At 35.9% G+C, this 15,383-nt stretch overlaps 1 protein-coding gene across 1 annotated transcript in view; it reads right to left on the bottom strand.

Moving 5' to 3' along the window:
* LOC136839208 (organic cation transporter protein-like) overlaps positions 1–9,504 on the bottom strand; it is a 23,967-nt gene extending 14,463 nt beyond the window's left edge. Inside the window, exon 1 of the mRNA XM_067104944.1 lies at positions 9,353–9,504. The gene's annotated coding sequence lies outside the window, so the exon portion shown is untranslated. The remainder of the gene's footprint in view (positions 1–9,352) is intronic.
* Between the last annotated feature and the right edge of the window lie 5,879 nt (positions 9,505–15,383).

The raw sequence follows: 15,383 nt of genomic DNA, 5'->3' as shown, positions 1-15,383 counted from the left end.
CAAACACAACTCGCATTTCATCAGAGTCCATTCACATTAAGCACGAGGAAACTCAAGCAAGCATATGAAATAGAGTATTTTTCACTGTGAATATTCACGCTTTGTTCTCATTACTTGTAATAATCATTGCTGCATTAATGAAAAATGTTTCTTTAGCAAAAGGTCTTGTTTGTTTTATCGTTAGATCATCAATAATTTGTAAATCTAGGTTACCAACATCAGTAATAGTGGTAGGGATTTTCCTATAAAGCTGCTCCTGCCAACCATCTCCCGTAGGTAACGAAGCAGAAGATCGAGGTGACTTCCCCGTCTTTAACTTTGAGCGAATGCCAGTTACCAGGAGGAGATGAAGAGCCCTATCTCGCTTTTCTAGACAGTCTTGTTTCCCTTCTGTCGGGACAAGGGAGGGGGCGATGCCCCTTGCTAACGAGAGAAAAGGGAGAGGGGTGCTAAAGTTAACTGCAAGGTGCAATGCCCTGAGATACTTTCTTCCTCATCCCGCTTCTTCTTCTTTTTTACATTTGCGCCTGTCCGAGGACAGGAGATTCTGCTCACTAGAAAGAAGGTTAAGAACGACTTTTTTAGAAGACTCTGCTGTGGGGTAGACTCCCTGGCGTTGAAAAGCAATGCACTGTTGTAAAATGTTGATTTACTTTAAGCATCCGCATGACTAAGTTCCTGCAAGCGAGGTATTGTAAATAAACAAAGCTACTAAGCTTTGAAACTTGGATTACACAGTGAAGGTGCCGACTACCTGACACCTTTCCCAGAGACCTACCACCTGAAACGCCTTGCTAAGTCTTAAAATAATTTTTGATATAACAGATGACTAACAACAAGCACAAATCAAGTACTGTTCTAACACTGAAGTCTCTTCTCATCAGTATATTTTCATTATCTGAATAAAAAATTTTCGACAGAACGTCTCTGTTATTACATAACACTTCTTCTTTTCTGTTATTACATAATTCCTGTTATTACATACTTATTCAATTCTTATGCATAAGCTGCCTAAGTTAGATGGACTGGAAAGAAATAGTAATTTTAAATTTAATGAATGCACTTACATGTAACGATACAAATTATCAGTAACAAGCTCTGAATAGTATACACAATTTCACATCAACGTAAATGATTCACGTTATCATCTATCCATTCATTACCTGCTTTTACATATTTTTAAACGCCATGAGATCTGATAATAAAAAAAACAATAATATCAACCTTGAAATGAAATCGTTGAAACCTATTTTGACTCCGTTGTGCAAAATCGTCTAGGCCCAAGTTTATCAGTACTATTACTCTTCACATTCCTTACTAAGCTGTGAGCTGACATGGCAGTGCCGGGTTTCGGAAAAAAAAATAGTTTTTCTCTTGTTTGTTTCTGATGGTTCTGCCCATGTGCTTCGTTTGTTACCGCATGAATTGTTTAACGACAATTTTGTCGTTATTGCTGTCACTTTCCCTTGCCCGAATAGGCCTAAATATCTTGGCTTGAGGGCTCAAAACACGAGGTCTGAATAGTTCCCAGCTATTATTAAACATTGGGAATCTACACCAATCTACAGAAATGAGAGAGAGAGAGAGAGAGAGAGAGAGAGAGAGAGAGAGAGAGAGAGAGAGAGAGATAACCAGCACACTCTGGAAATCTTGAGTATGGTCAGGACCAGGCTCTAGGCCCCGATGGAAGGATAGAAGGTTAAAGGGAAGAAATTTCTAAACCTTGGAAGTAAAGAGAAAAAAAGAGGAAAGATCCTATCTAGAATAGTAATTTGGTTCGTTAATTTAATTAGCATCTAAGTGAAGGAAAGCAGTTCACACTTGATAAACTATGATTTACTTAATGGAAAGTTTCAGAAGTAACAATAAACTCTTGGGAACTTAGTACCACATGCAGTGCATTTGAAAATCCTCGATAACTTTGCAGTTAATAATGCTAAATTACTTAGGCCTGTGGCTCCATAACGCTGTTGATGACCTTTCTAATTATAGTTTATTCTTTATTTGAAGTGTATAGACAAACGGCAAACGTACCATTCACATAAATAACGAAAAATCCACATTATAACAGCGATAAAACGCCGGAAACGTCAAGTAAGTCCCCCACAAGACAGGTCACTAAGACCGAAGACAGAAATCGATCTGGTGAACAACCTTATAAGGGGACGGACCAGAAATGTCCCTCTTTCATTTTATTATTATTATTATTATTATTATTATTATTATTTATTATTATTTTGCGTTGGTGGATGTAGTGCCATCACTGCGGAAACAATTGTCACTGGCAGATAATGATACGTACTGCGCAGAAGTTCCCACTAACCACGTGGCCCTAGGCCGGACGGGGTCTTAGGAGAGAAGGTTGGCGCTTTACGGTCTAGACCCCCTGACTTTGTTTTACTGTAAAAATAAGATAGGTGATGCGTTGGTTGTTGAAGGGTGCTATTCTGGTTCAAATACGTTAACGCCGTATTACCAGCAAATAACTGAAACAGTCATGAAAAGCCATTATTTAAGTGAATTCTCAAATCTGAACCTTAAATTTAAAAGGACTCATGTACCGTTTCTTATATGAAACTTTGGCTACAAAAGAGAGACTCAAGATGTTGAATATCAAATCAGACGACTTATGTGATAAATGTGGAGAGATAGAGAACCATTTGCATGTGATGTATTTTTGTTCATTCATCAAGCCAGTGTGGAGTTGGTTTAAGGATCTTTTGGAAAAAATTGTTGATGTTAAATGTGACCAACCAATTAAAACCTTAATGTTAGACTTTCAACTGAGAACTAAAAAACAAAACAACACAATGTCCTTGCTAGTTATTGAATATGTTAACGCGGTTTGGGCAAGTAGAGACGATAACTTAAATGTAAATTGTAGAATAAATATTATTAGATGCAAACTTAAATTTTCCAAATACGTCTTATCAAGATGCTGTAAAATGAACACATTTTTTACAGATGAATTTGTACATACTTTGTAAATAGCGCATATTATAGAAATGTAAAGATTACTGTAATACTGTGCCTAATCAATAAAAGAAAAAAAAAACAAACTTCGGGCTGCTCTGTCTAGGTAACAGTCGATAAATAGCCAATGCAAAGCTTTCGCTTTCACCCAAGTTCGTAATACGTTCGGCGCATGAATCTCTCTCTCTCTCTCTCTCTCTCTCTCTCTCTCTCTCTCTCTCTCTCTCTCTCCAACCGATTATTGATACTGGTTTACGGAATGTTATAGGATTATAGTCTAAGATATAAACAAAAAAATAACTATTTCGTAAAATAATTCTATTTCTATTACTAGAAATGATACAATGATAAATGAACTTCTTTTATACTTAATTAACCTAATTGACCAGCTCTAAATAACAGCAAAAATAATAAACAAAGCAAAGGCTCGTCTTCGCGTTCTCTGTGACACCAAGAAAAATGCAAATATAGCCAAAAAAAAAAAAAAAAAAACCGTAAACAGGAGTTGGTAAACTCAAGCGCTGGCGTTCTCTGTCACCCGGTCGGTGGTCGGTCGAGAGAAAATTAGACAGAACATCGTACTCTTGTAGATTTTGGCAAGGAGGGGGGCGGGACCACGTTGCCGTGACGGGACTTGATAGGAGCATCGACGTTTAATGCGTACATACCCAACCGCGGGAGCAAACGGTGATGCAGGTACACAAATGTCTGGTGTGTGTAAGCGATATACGCATTATAAATAAACATGAATTTGTCATTCACTAAGAGCATATGTAGGCCTATATATGATTGCAAAGTATACCCTATAATAGAGCACAATATATATATATATATATATATATATATATATATCATTCATTTTCATTTCCTGTGGCACCCACGGGGATGCATAGGACCTCGATGAACTCACGCCACCACATTCTGTCCTGGGCTAACTCCTCAAGATCTCCCCAACACTCGTCTCAGCACCGCCCAGCAAGATGCTGGTCAGTGCTTGGTTGGGTGGCCAGTCAGGAATGCCTGATGTCACTGGTACACCAGAGCCTAGGCCATTGGTGCAGACCATGGGTTAGCAACCTCATCTCATAATCTGTGCTGATAAACGGAATGGTATCACCTTAAAATTTTCCTCTCCTCTGGAGAAATATATATATATATATATATATATATATCTATATATATATATCGTATATATATATATATATATATATATATATAGCAAGATATATATATATATATATTATATATATATATATATATATATATATATATATATATATATATATATATATATTGTGTGTGTGTGTATCATAAGGTTAGCAGATGTATAAGACTTCAAATGAGTTTGTTCATTACTATTATTACAATCTCCAATTAAAATTAGCGTTGAATCTTAATCAATTTCACAAAACCTTACGAGAGATTACTGGTTAATTAACCTTATATTGAAAACCATTTTCACTTATTCCTTCTCATTTAGTTTGCATCAGTAAAAAACCATATGCCTTTATTATTTGATGAGAGAGAGAGAGAGAGAGAGAGAGAGAGAGAGAGAGAGAGAGAGAGAGAGAGAGGTTCTCTTCACTAGATATGGTATTAGATTCATGAGAAGACTACGAACAGGTATTATCCGGTTTCCCTCAACTGACAATACTATTTTAAGAATGGCAAAATGTTTGGCAACGTCTGGACAGGCATTGTTCCAACAGATGGCGAGAAATTCTTAAATTGTTAACAAATTAAACGTTAACGATATATTAGCACATCCATAAATACTGCAGTGATTATATATATACATATGTATATATCTATATTTATATACATATATATATATATATATATATATATATATATATATATATATGTGTGTGTGTGTGTGTGTGTGTGTGTGTGTGTGTGTGTGTGTGTATAATACAGTAGTCATTTTTAAAAATCTGGACATGTCAAATCGACGAAGCCCTGCCATTACATTTTCTTGGACGGTGTCAAGGTATGATTCGTAATAGTTATAAATAAAAATGCTTTTGAGATTTGTCTAAACCAGTGGTTCTTAAACTTTTTTGCCTTGCGCCCCCCTCTGCATTATGTATAGACCCCACGCCCCCCCCACCCCTATAAACAATATGTTGTCTATTTGTATGCTATTATACTTATCATAACAATAAAAGACAATTCATAAACAAGATTTGAAATTAAAATTGACTTATATATTGAATTTTTGGCATGTTTTGAGATAATGATTAGAAAATATATGGAAGCAATGATAACGTTTTTGGCAATTTTGTAACATCACAAATTAAAAAATAATTGGCACCATCTGGCAACTCTGCTTGTGCCCCCCTTGGAAGCTTCTGGCGCCCCCCAGTTTAAGAATCACTGGTCTAAACATTATTTTTTATCATTTAATTCGTAGAGAGACTACATGTCATGAATATCAATTATTATAACAGATATGGGCCATATACGAGGCACAAATTTGCCCCAAAAATAGTGAATCTGCGATAAAATGATAATTTACCGGTAGCGATGCAATTGATGAAGTAACTTAGACCACTTGTAAAAGCCAGGTTTGTGATTAGAGCTTTTTGCTATGTAAAAACAAAAGGGTTATAAGGAGAATTTGATCATTAAAAGTAAATAAATAAATTACTAATAAAATGTGTCAAGTTAAAACGTTTGAATGACGGAGCAAATTCCCAAAAGGAAAGCAAAAAAAGAATTCTCAAGTAGACATAGACAAGGATTACAATTTGTCGGAAAAAACTAATCAGTAAGGAAAAATACACGAAAAGACCCCAAGTGTAATTATTCCTTTCATATAAAAAAGAGCTTCTAATTAAAAAAAATAATAATTGATGAATACGAAGGAGCAATGAGCATTAATCCTGCTTGATATAGAAAATGGGAATTTCGATTTCTGGGGAGACTAGAACTTTTCCACCTGCATTTCAATAATTAAATGCTCAGAGGAAGCTACTTCAAACGTTCTATTACTTTTTTTCTGGCCTTATATGCTTATGGACTTGAGAAATCAAGGTTCCACACTGCATACTGAGTTAACGTATACTTTTTAAAGTAAAATACACACATGTGTCCCGTGTGCACATAAAGTTATTAAGAACTTAATGTTAACTATATTACATGTTATATGTAATACAACAGTTCACAAAGGTTATTCACATGCATTATTCAAGCACTTTTATGTTAAGCGCGCATCTGTGGAATCATGTTCCTATGGTCGCGACCCATCACGACTTTATAGGCTTATATTATCATGTTTGCTAATAATCAGGATATGTCAAATCGACCATGTCCTCTTATTACCTTATGTGGACGGTATAATTCATGATAATTACAAAGAAATGCTTTTAAGATTTGTCTTCATATACACTTTATTCTTTTAACCGTTATTCGGCAGAGAATGAAATAATTTTATTTGAAAGCCATTTGTTATGAGCAGATAATGATCATTTATGAGGGATAAATACACCTCAAAAATAATGTAAATCAAGACAAGGCAACTCCCGCATTTCACTGTTATGGGACGTTGAAGTAACATATGCACTTGTAAAAGCCATCTATGTTTTTGAAAAAACATTTTTGATATGTAAACATGTAAGAATTCTAAAGCAAACCTACGCAAGATGGACTTCAAATTAAATGAAAAAATAAGGATACACGAAAAGACCCCAAATGTGCTATGTAATTATACCTTTCATATAAAAAGATCTTTTAAATAAAAAAACAATCATTAATAACAACAAAAACTCAGCAGCAATGAGCATTAGTCATGCTTGATATAGAAAATGGGTTTTTCTGTTTTTGGGTGGACTAAGGAGAATTTTCCCACGTGTATTTCACGAAATGCTCAAAGGAAACTACTTCAAATATCTTTTTTTATTTCTCACCTTATGTGCTTGTAGACTTGTGAAGTCAAGATTCCACACTGCATACTAAGTAACAAACATTACGGATACCATTTGTAAAACAATATTTATTGTTGAATTACCTTTTATAGGTATTCGAAGCATCACTGTTAATAAATCAAGCACAATTATTATATTCAGTCAATTCGTTGTTTCATAATGGAAAAACTAAGAGTAAATTTCATGTTTATACAGATCTGCATTTGAGTTCTCTACCACTAATTTCAAACCAGTTATGCATTTACTTAGATAAACTAACAAGGCATTTTCATTAATTCAAATTAAATATTAAGCCTACCTTTCTTCATTTAACGTAGTAATAAATTATAAAGATCATTAGGAAAGAATTTCCGTTTGTAAATATTAAACTTATTCCGAAAAACCGTCTAGCGCCCAGGTCTCTTTTCAGATCTAAGAATAGGCCGTGCCCGTCTCTAACATCTAACATCATTTATAAAGATACTTGTCCCAAGCGCGGGCTGTGAACCTTCGTTGGACGAACGAGACGGCTACTGAAGTCCGTGTCTGCAGTCATCAGGGTGTCAGTTATAGGACAGGATGCAGATTGTCCAGGCCTGAATGATCAAATATAAGAAATCATTCTGCAATCTGCAAAACGCAGTTTGTTATGAGAAACTTTGAAATAATACCCGACTTTAGAATCAATTTTCATTAAAGCACTCGTTCCCTCGTTAAATGCCCAGACGTCTTCCACACCTTTGTTTATTTTGTAATTTCTCTGCTCTTCTGTTTACTTTCTACCAGTTTTACTTTTTCATGTTTAGTCACATTTTAGCCATGTACTGGGTAGGTTTGTTTTAAGATATTTTAAGAAATGTTTTTTTTATTTTTTAAATTTTTATCTTTATAATTTTATGTAGTGACGTTCCTTTTTTATCAAACAAAATTGTGCTGCTGCAGCCTTGAAAATGCAATGGATTATTGCGAAACGCCGTCGGCCACAATAAAAGTTGTTGATTGTTCGTGTGCCTCTCCATCTGCCCTTGGTCTCAGTAATAAATTATCTCTACTTTCATTTAAGGTAACATAATTCTACCATTTTTCAGGTAATCATCAGTTCCACCTCTATTCACTTAGAGACCTAATCAAAAGCAGTATTTTTTACGGAAACATTTCTCAAAATGAAGTCTTTGCCTAAGTGAATTTACAATGGTTAATATTTCATGTGTATAACCTCCGTTTTCTGTAAATTACTCATTCTTCTGTTTTAACTGTTTACTATCTCCATTCAAGGTACCTACGTCTTATGTGCAGATGGACACTAAAACATTATAATAAACAAATAAATAACTAAAATCAATATAAATTTTCTTTTTAAGAAATCCTAAACATTTTTGCACCTTTGTCATATATATATATATATATATATATATATATATATATATATATATATATATATATATATATATATATATAAATATATATATGCACACTGTGTGCATATCACCGAGGTAAATTTGATTCGTTGAACATGTGTTTGCCAACGCTTCTATAGAAACTATCTGGACTACATGGTCAAACGCATAAGTTAACTGATGTCCTAGACAAACAAACACGAATATTTAACCTAACCAAAGGAAGATATTGATACGCATCTTGAAAGGCAGAAAATTCCAAGCTTGTTGTACAGAAATCAAGAAAACTTCAAAACAATGTGATTGTTTTTAAAAGGAAACCAAGACCGTGTACACGAGTACGCACACATCCGCGACAGAAAAGCAACACAGCTTTCACGGATGTTTGTGTAACTCTGTGAATGAAAACAGAAAAGCTGCCAATGTCAGTCAGTTGAATTTGTGAACTTCTGACGTCAAAACTGTTGTTGATGTAAAAGGTCTTGTGTAGGAGGTATTTGGAAAACTATAATTTCTCCATCTGCATGAAAACCATGCAATGTGCATAATTATGGTATGAAATTCATAAATGCTAAAAACAAAAAAGGCCGAATACTAAGCATGTATGGATAAAAGTGAACGGAGCCAAGTTGAACTAATGCACTGGAAAATTTACTTTTGAGCCCACGGCACCCAAAATACTCAATCGGCGTAAAAAGGTAATATTCGCGAAAAACAAGGCACATATACTCAAAAACAGCTGTTTTGGCCTACAGGATAAAGATATTCGGGAAAAGTATAAGCAATAACTGCTAAATTACAAAATGACCCGCCTGGTGGGTCAGGTAATGGCCGTTAGGAGGCCCTTCAAACAAAACGCCAAAGATTCAAGACTATAATTATATCAGGATAAAGGGTAACAGGACGACTATCGATTTTGCCTGTGCGTTTAAGTAGACCACGATAATGTGGTTTATCAAATACTATAGGCCTACAGCTATTCCGAACTATCGAAAGGAAACTTCACAGCTTTGATTTCCACTCATAAGATAGGACCAAAATTTTTTAGCAGTGAGAAAGGATAAAATGACAACTTGCCTGCAGGAAAATGACGGAAACCCACCCAACAGTCTATCCCGAACGGACGGCGTGATGTCTGTGTACCCCTCGGGAGGACGATATAGATCTAACCAAGTGCCAGCCAACAGCGCCTTCTCTTGCGTTGTCTGGTCGGTGCCTCTGCCTAAACTGACACCAGTTGTCAACCGCTCTCGGCCACAAAGTGTAACAACACAAGGCGGCTCGAGCGCAAGTCTAGGTCACGTGACATTTACACGGCATTCAAGCAAGACCACCGAGAGACATATTCAAGGCTGGTGAGCCAAGAACGAAATCTGGAAGTGGTTCAAAGTCAGATAATAAATAAACGTAACCACCTACTCTTTTTATTTCCACGTGATTATTGATAAATGCACTATTGTGGGACGATGCCGTACTTAGACCTACACGAAACAGGTGTCTCCTTTTAATGATGGGCTGAATGCATGCTCGTTTACCCTAACTCCTGTCATTGCCAACAGAAAAACCAGTCTGTTTGCATCTATCATCTATCAGATATTTAAATTACTAGGAGATCGCTTACAACAATTTTTTTTTGTCTGGTTATAAAGTATCCTCTTGCCTTTGTCTCATTTTTAATTAAGACTATGCCGTTTTCAGTTTAGCTTCACTTTTGATAAAATTAGTACTTAAGGTATGTCTGTTGACAGCGTTAGGTGTATTGCCTCAGGTCAGTACGCAAATTAAAAAAATCACCTGTTCAAATCTGCTAAACAATTTTAGAACAGTTTCCAACGTATATTGCCCGTTTTATCTGCTCTTTTTTTTTTAATTGTGTAAGGGGATTTTTTTTATTTGATTTCATTCATGGTCGCTGTCTTCACCAAATTTCCTTTCTATTGTGTACAGCAATGCAATTGTGCCTCCGAATTTACCCAGCAGCAGATGTTATGATATATATATATATATATATATATATATATATATATATATATATATATATATATATATATATATATATATAATTAAATAGTATGGAAATTAAACGTGTTTGAGCATTTTGAATCAAAAGCTTTAAGCATGAATAGTAACATCAATGTTTTGACTCCGCCCAAAAATAATTTTTATGGTCAATTGTTGTCACAGGCCATATACTGGGATTCGTATTTGTGAGCAGGAAAAGACATAAGGTAGTATCATTAGTGTTAAAGAATGAAGGAATTTCCACGGAAGTGAACTAGGTTACTGTGACTATTGAACACAAGGGCTAGACCGTCAGCAAGGAATCTCTTAATGAAGAACAGAACTCTCCACCCTTAGTACATTCTTGTTTACAGCAATAATAGATAGAAATCTGTAAAAACTGCACAGATTTCTGTAATACTACATTTAGCGGGCAGTAAGATCTGAGCTTACATAGCTAAACTACTGGCGAGGGCGGTAAAGGACTCAACGGAGTGGAATATCCCGAGATAATTTTGAGAAGCAGGTGTTAAGAGCAATAGTAAATGTAGGTCTTTGTGAGAAGCAATCAGTTCAGTGTTGCCATATCTTGCAGGAATGTTGACCGTCCATAGAGGAACGGAAATGGTTCCTAAAAGGGAATGAAATGAGATTGCTTACAAAGGAGCTATGGCTAGATAATGACGTCAATACAACAGCAGTGTTGAGAAGACTGCAGAAAATCAAAACAAGGTTGCTGAAAGACAAAAACGTGTAGACAGGTGTTGACGAGTATTGGTGATGGTTATGTGTACATCAATGCCCATTTACTGCAGCTTTGCATGGACACTAAAATATTCAAAGCTCAGAAACTCAGGACCGCATCCTGTGAAGGAGAAAAATTCAGGTGTATGCCATACGAATACTTGAACTACTCAATATACAATAAACAAAAAAGTGTCTATACATTTCACTACATAGAGTGATTAAACACCTCGTACTGTACATACATGTGTATATAACTTTTTTGCTTGTATATATTTTTATTCTGAATTGTAACCTAGTTGTAAACCACTGGCTTAGATAAAGATGTGTATGTAAATGATTAAATCACTAATCTTACTCCTGTACTTAAATTTAGTCTGCTAAGCCGAGAAACGATCAATTACCTCTAAGAAATAAAGAGAAAATTTACAAAACCATAACACTGAAGTATAACTCACGCCAGTATGGATGCAAACGGAGGCCAAAGTCAAGATACTCGATTGTGGCGAATCACCAGCTGTAATCAGAAAACAAACGACCACCTGCCAAGAAAAAAAAAACAACAGTCAAACTTACCAAGTTATGAACTGAGAGAGAGAGAGAGAGATAGATTCCACACAATGGCGCTCATTGCTCGTTAAAAATCTGGTTATTTCCTGTATTTTGCGGTTAACAGGATGCCGTCTGGATCCGGCATTACGTCATGAAGCAATCCTTGCAGTTTCTAATGCTGATCTCGAAGAGCAAGGTTTTTCCTCGCTAGCGAATAACGCTAGAGGTGTTTAGGCCATCGTGGTCCAGTAGTAACGATGCTCTCTTCATTATCAAGGGGTACAAAATTCAATTTCTCTGCTAGCCGTAGCTAGATAGATATATGGATAGACAGACAAGCCATCATTAACCATAATATTCCTTTATTAGTATAATTATACAATAATGATACTTACCAAGTGTCAGCTTGTGATATATTCATCAAAAAACACATTTAACCCGGAAGCAGCAAACTAAACTTAACAAATATAGATTTCGTACATTTATGAATAATAGCCTACAAACAAAAAATGAACTGGACAGCAAAATAACACGAAATAAAGAGAGGAACACCTCAATAAAAAAACCTGAGTTGTTAAAAGCCCTTCTACTGCATAAGAGTCACCGTGATCAGTTGTCTGAAAACAGCCTGGTGTCAGCGTTGTTCCTCATATTCGTGGGGAAAGGAATTTGTCCCGTAAACTTGTTAAGGTGTTTCGTCATCTTTAATTACATACGGAATGTATACTTGTTACTTATTAACCGCTTATCCAGGTCTGCTCCACTTCCAAAGCACTCGCAGGACCTCCAGTATTAAATTAGCAGTTTATTCATCAGATGTATTAATCACACTGCATATTCCACACTCACTATTTGATATTCCACATCATAGCATCGATTAAACAAAAAGTTTTAAGATTCTCAAATCCTCAATCTGCCTCAGCTCAAAAGGAAGCTTGTTTATAATCTAGGAGCTGCATATTTAAAAGCTCTGGAGCCACAGACAGGAAATACGCGGCTCTACCAACTTGAAACCATCTGTAACTAGTCTTGTACCATGTCGGTTTATTGGTTGTATAATCTGTAATAGGTCCCTCAAATACCGTGGAGAGCCGGTCTTAACAACTTGATGGGCCAAAACACATAGCTTAAATATTATGCTGGCCTTCACCGGAAGCCATTGCAAATCAATTAAGACAGGGGTAATCCTGTCCCGGGGAGCAACACCTTTTATTAGTCTAGCAGCTCTGTCATAATTTTCTGCAGTTTCTTGAGCTGTACATTGGGTAACCTAATAATCCGGACGGTTTATTACACAGTTGATGACAAGATTCTTAACAGAACTCTCATCAAGATATTTCCTTGCGTGTGATTTTACTGAATTTTAAAACAGAGAAATGCTGCCCAGAGAGTTCACTCCTCTCACGTCGCAAAAATCTGGCTGAACAAAGAATTGGCAATGACCAGTTGGAAGCAGTTACGTAGTTACGTAACAACGGAACAGGCACCTCCTCCACCATCCCCCTTCCTAGCTCCAACCCTTTATGCAAGGGAGCAATAATGTGGGATCATGTGGCCAACGTTACCTGTGCTAATTTGACTGAAAAAGTTAAATGTACCTTAGTTTTACCAGACCACTGAGCTGATTAACAGCTCTCCTAAGGCTGGTCCGAAGGATTAGACTTATTTTACGTGGCTAAGAACCAATTGGTTACTTAGCAACGGGACCTACAGCTTATTGTGGAATCCGAACCACATTATAGCGAGAAATGAATTTCTATCACCAGAAATAAATTCCTCTAACTCTTCATCAGCCGGTCGGGGACTCGAGCTAACTTTGCCTTGTGTAACCTCTCATATCTTATGTAGATGTCATTCGGAAGTGAGAGAGAGATAAAGCAGACTAAGTATAGCGTTTATGTAGGTCATCTGCAAGTTCTTTTACTGCTCTTGTGCGCGATTTTTTTCTTATGATTTTGCTCTTTCAGTGTAGGCTACTCCATTTTTTCAAGCATTAGAGACTATTTTAAGAGAAGTCCCATTTCATAACCAGATTTACAGGCCAGTATTACCGTTTGCTAGACAAACTGTTGTTTCTAATTGCTTTTAAGTTTTAGTTCAACCAAGGATGTTCAGATTTTAAACCAAATAATTGTCTCTTATCAGATTTACTTTGCATTTCAATAAAAGATATTGTTATGAAACATGATGGAGATTTTGCAAGATTGCCAGAGATTCCTTCTTAAAAGCCTTTCCAACATGAGACCATTTTGTTTACTAATAGCATAATCGCTGTCATTTAGGGACCAGTATGAAAATCATACTTACAGCCTAGCTAGAACATGCTCAGTATGCAGTACAAGGGGTTAAGACACATGCCCTCCAGGATGAAATCCCTCAGAACAAAACCCTCTTCATCAAATTAAAACAGGGTAGAAAATAAGCTTCCTAGTTGCATACGAGTAAAATTTGTACTAATATTTTGATTAACATCACTATAGCTTCTTTTAGAACCTTTTGATGCACATCAGCTTGTCTGGGTCTATAAGATGAAGTTAGTCATATGCTTTTCTTCTGAAATTAACTTTTAAAAATCTTATTTTGTCCTGAGGGCTTTGTCTTCTGGATTTTGTTCCAGGAGATTCTGTCTTTTGGATTTTGTCCCGGGTAGTGTTATCCTAATGCTCGTTAAAACCAAAGTGGTTTTGGCACTAAGGGATTTTGTCCGAGGAAAATTTAGTCCTACATTCTCTACAGTGTTGCTATTGCCATGGAGATGATAAAAAGCTCATCATTTATTTTTTAGAACAAGGGAAGTGTGACAGATGCACAAACATATAGGAGACTTACACGTACAGTGAAATGACACCAGAAGTGTAGAGGCCACAGAATTGTGCAATTGAAGGAGAAAGGAGAAATTAATAATGAAGGAACTGAGTAATAAAGGAGGCTGTACTGGGACAAGGTTGAAGAGAGAGAGAGAGAGAGAGAGAGAGAGAGAGAGAGAGAGAGAGAGAGAGAGAGAGAGAGAGAGAGAGTGTGTTGTTGCAAGAAATATTAGTCAAAACCCCTTCACTTATTTTTTTTAATGTCTCTTGAATATGACTTAATATCCTCTCCTTTGTCTTTTATTTTGTACAAGGTTTTAATTATTATTCATTTGGTTTGTTTGTATCCAGGTCGACATTTTATTTTGATCACTATTTTTTATGCTCCACCATTAGTGTCAAAAGGATATAACTTATGTTAAACTGCTGGATTTATTTATCGAGATGATCTTTTTGGTGTTTCTACTGATGGATAATAGAGTGGCTGACCATGGCTTATGGGGTAAACAGGAAATAAAGGGAGGAGCAGAGAATCATGACGCAGGCATATTGCCTGATACAAGAACATAATAAATAAAAAAGAAAAAACTAAGAAAAAAATGCGAGGAAAGCGTTGCACTTATGGGTAACGAGATATTTTGCCCGTAAATTTTCATTGTAGAGAACCAAAAGGAACCAGGAACTTGCCATTTCCAATAATACCGATGTTGATGATTAAATGGAAACATATTTAGCGATTTCTTAAAACTTTCTCATATAAAAAGTTAAAGCATGACCGTTTAATGTGTGGCTGAAACCGAGACCACCGAGAGACATCCTGCATGCAAATGAGTCTAGAAATTTCAGTATCACCAAAAAATTAATTAAAAACGCTAATATGTAATTTTTGAGGCTCATAACGGACTTTACTCTATTTTAAAAAATAAACTTTCGGCGATTAGAGAGAGCAATGCTAAAAATTTAAAAGCTTTACAACAAAATAAAATTTTTCTCCAAACACTGTT

The sequence above is a fragment of the Macrobrachium rosenbergii genome, chromosome 6 (genome assembly GCF_040412425.1).
Source record: "Macrobrachium rosenbergii isolate ZJJX-2024 chromosome 6, ASM4041242v1, whole genome shotgun sequence".
Classification (NCBI taxonomy): Eukaryota; Metazoa; Arthropoda; class Malacostraca; order Decapoda; family Palaemonidae; genus Macrobrachium; species Macrobrachium rosenbergii.
Note: the sequence above shows the minus strand (reverse complement) of the source record. Positions and strands in the feature narration are given on the sequence as shown.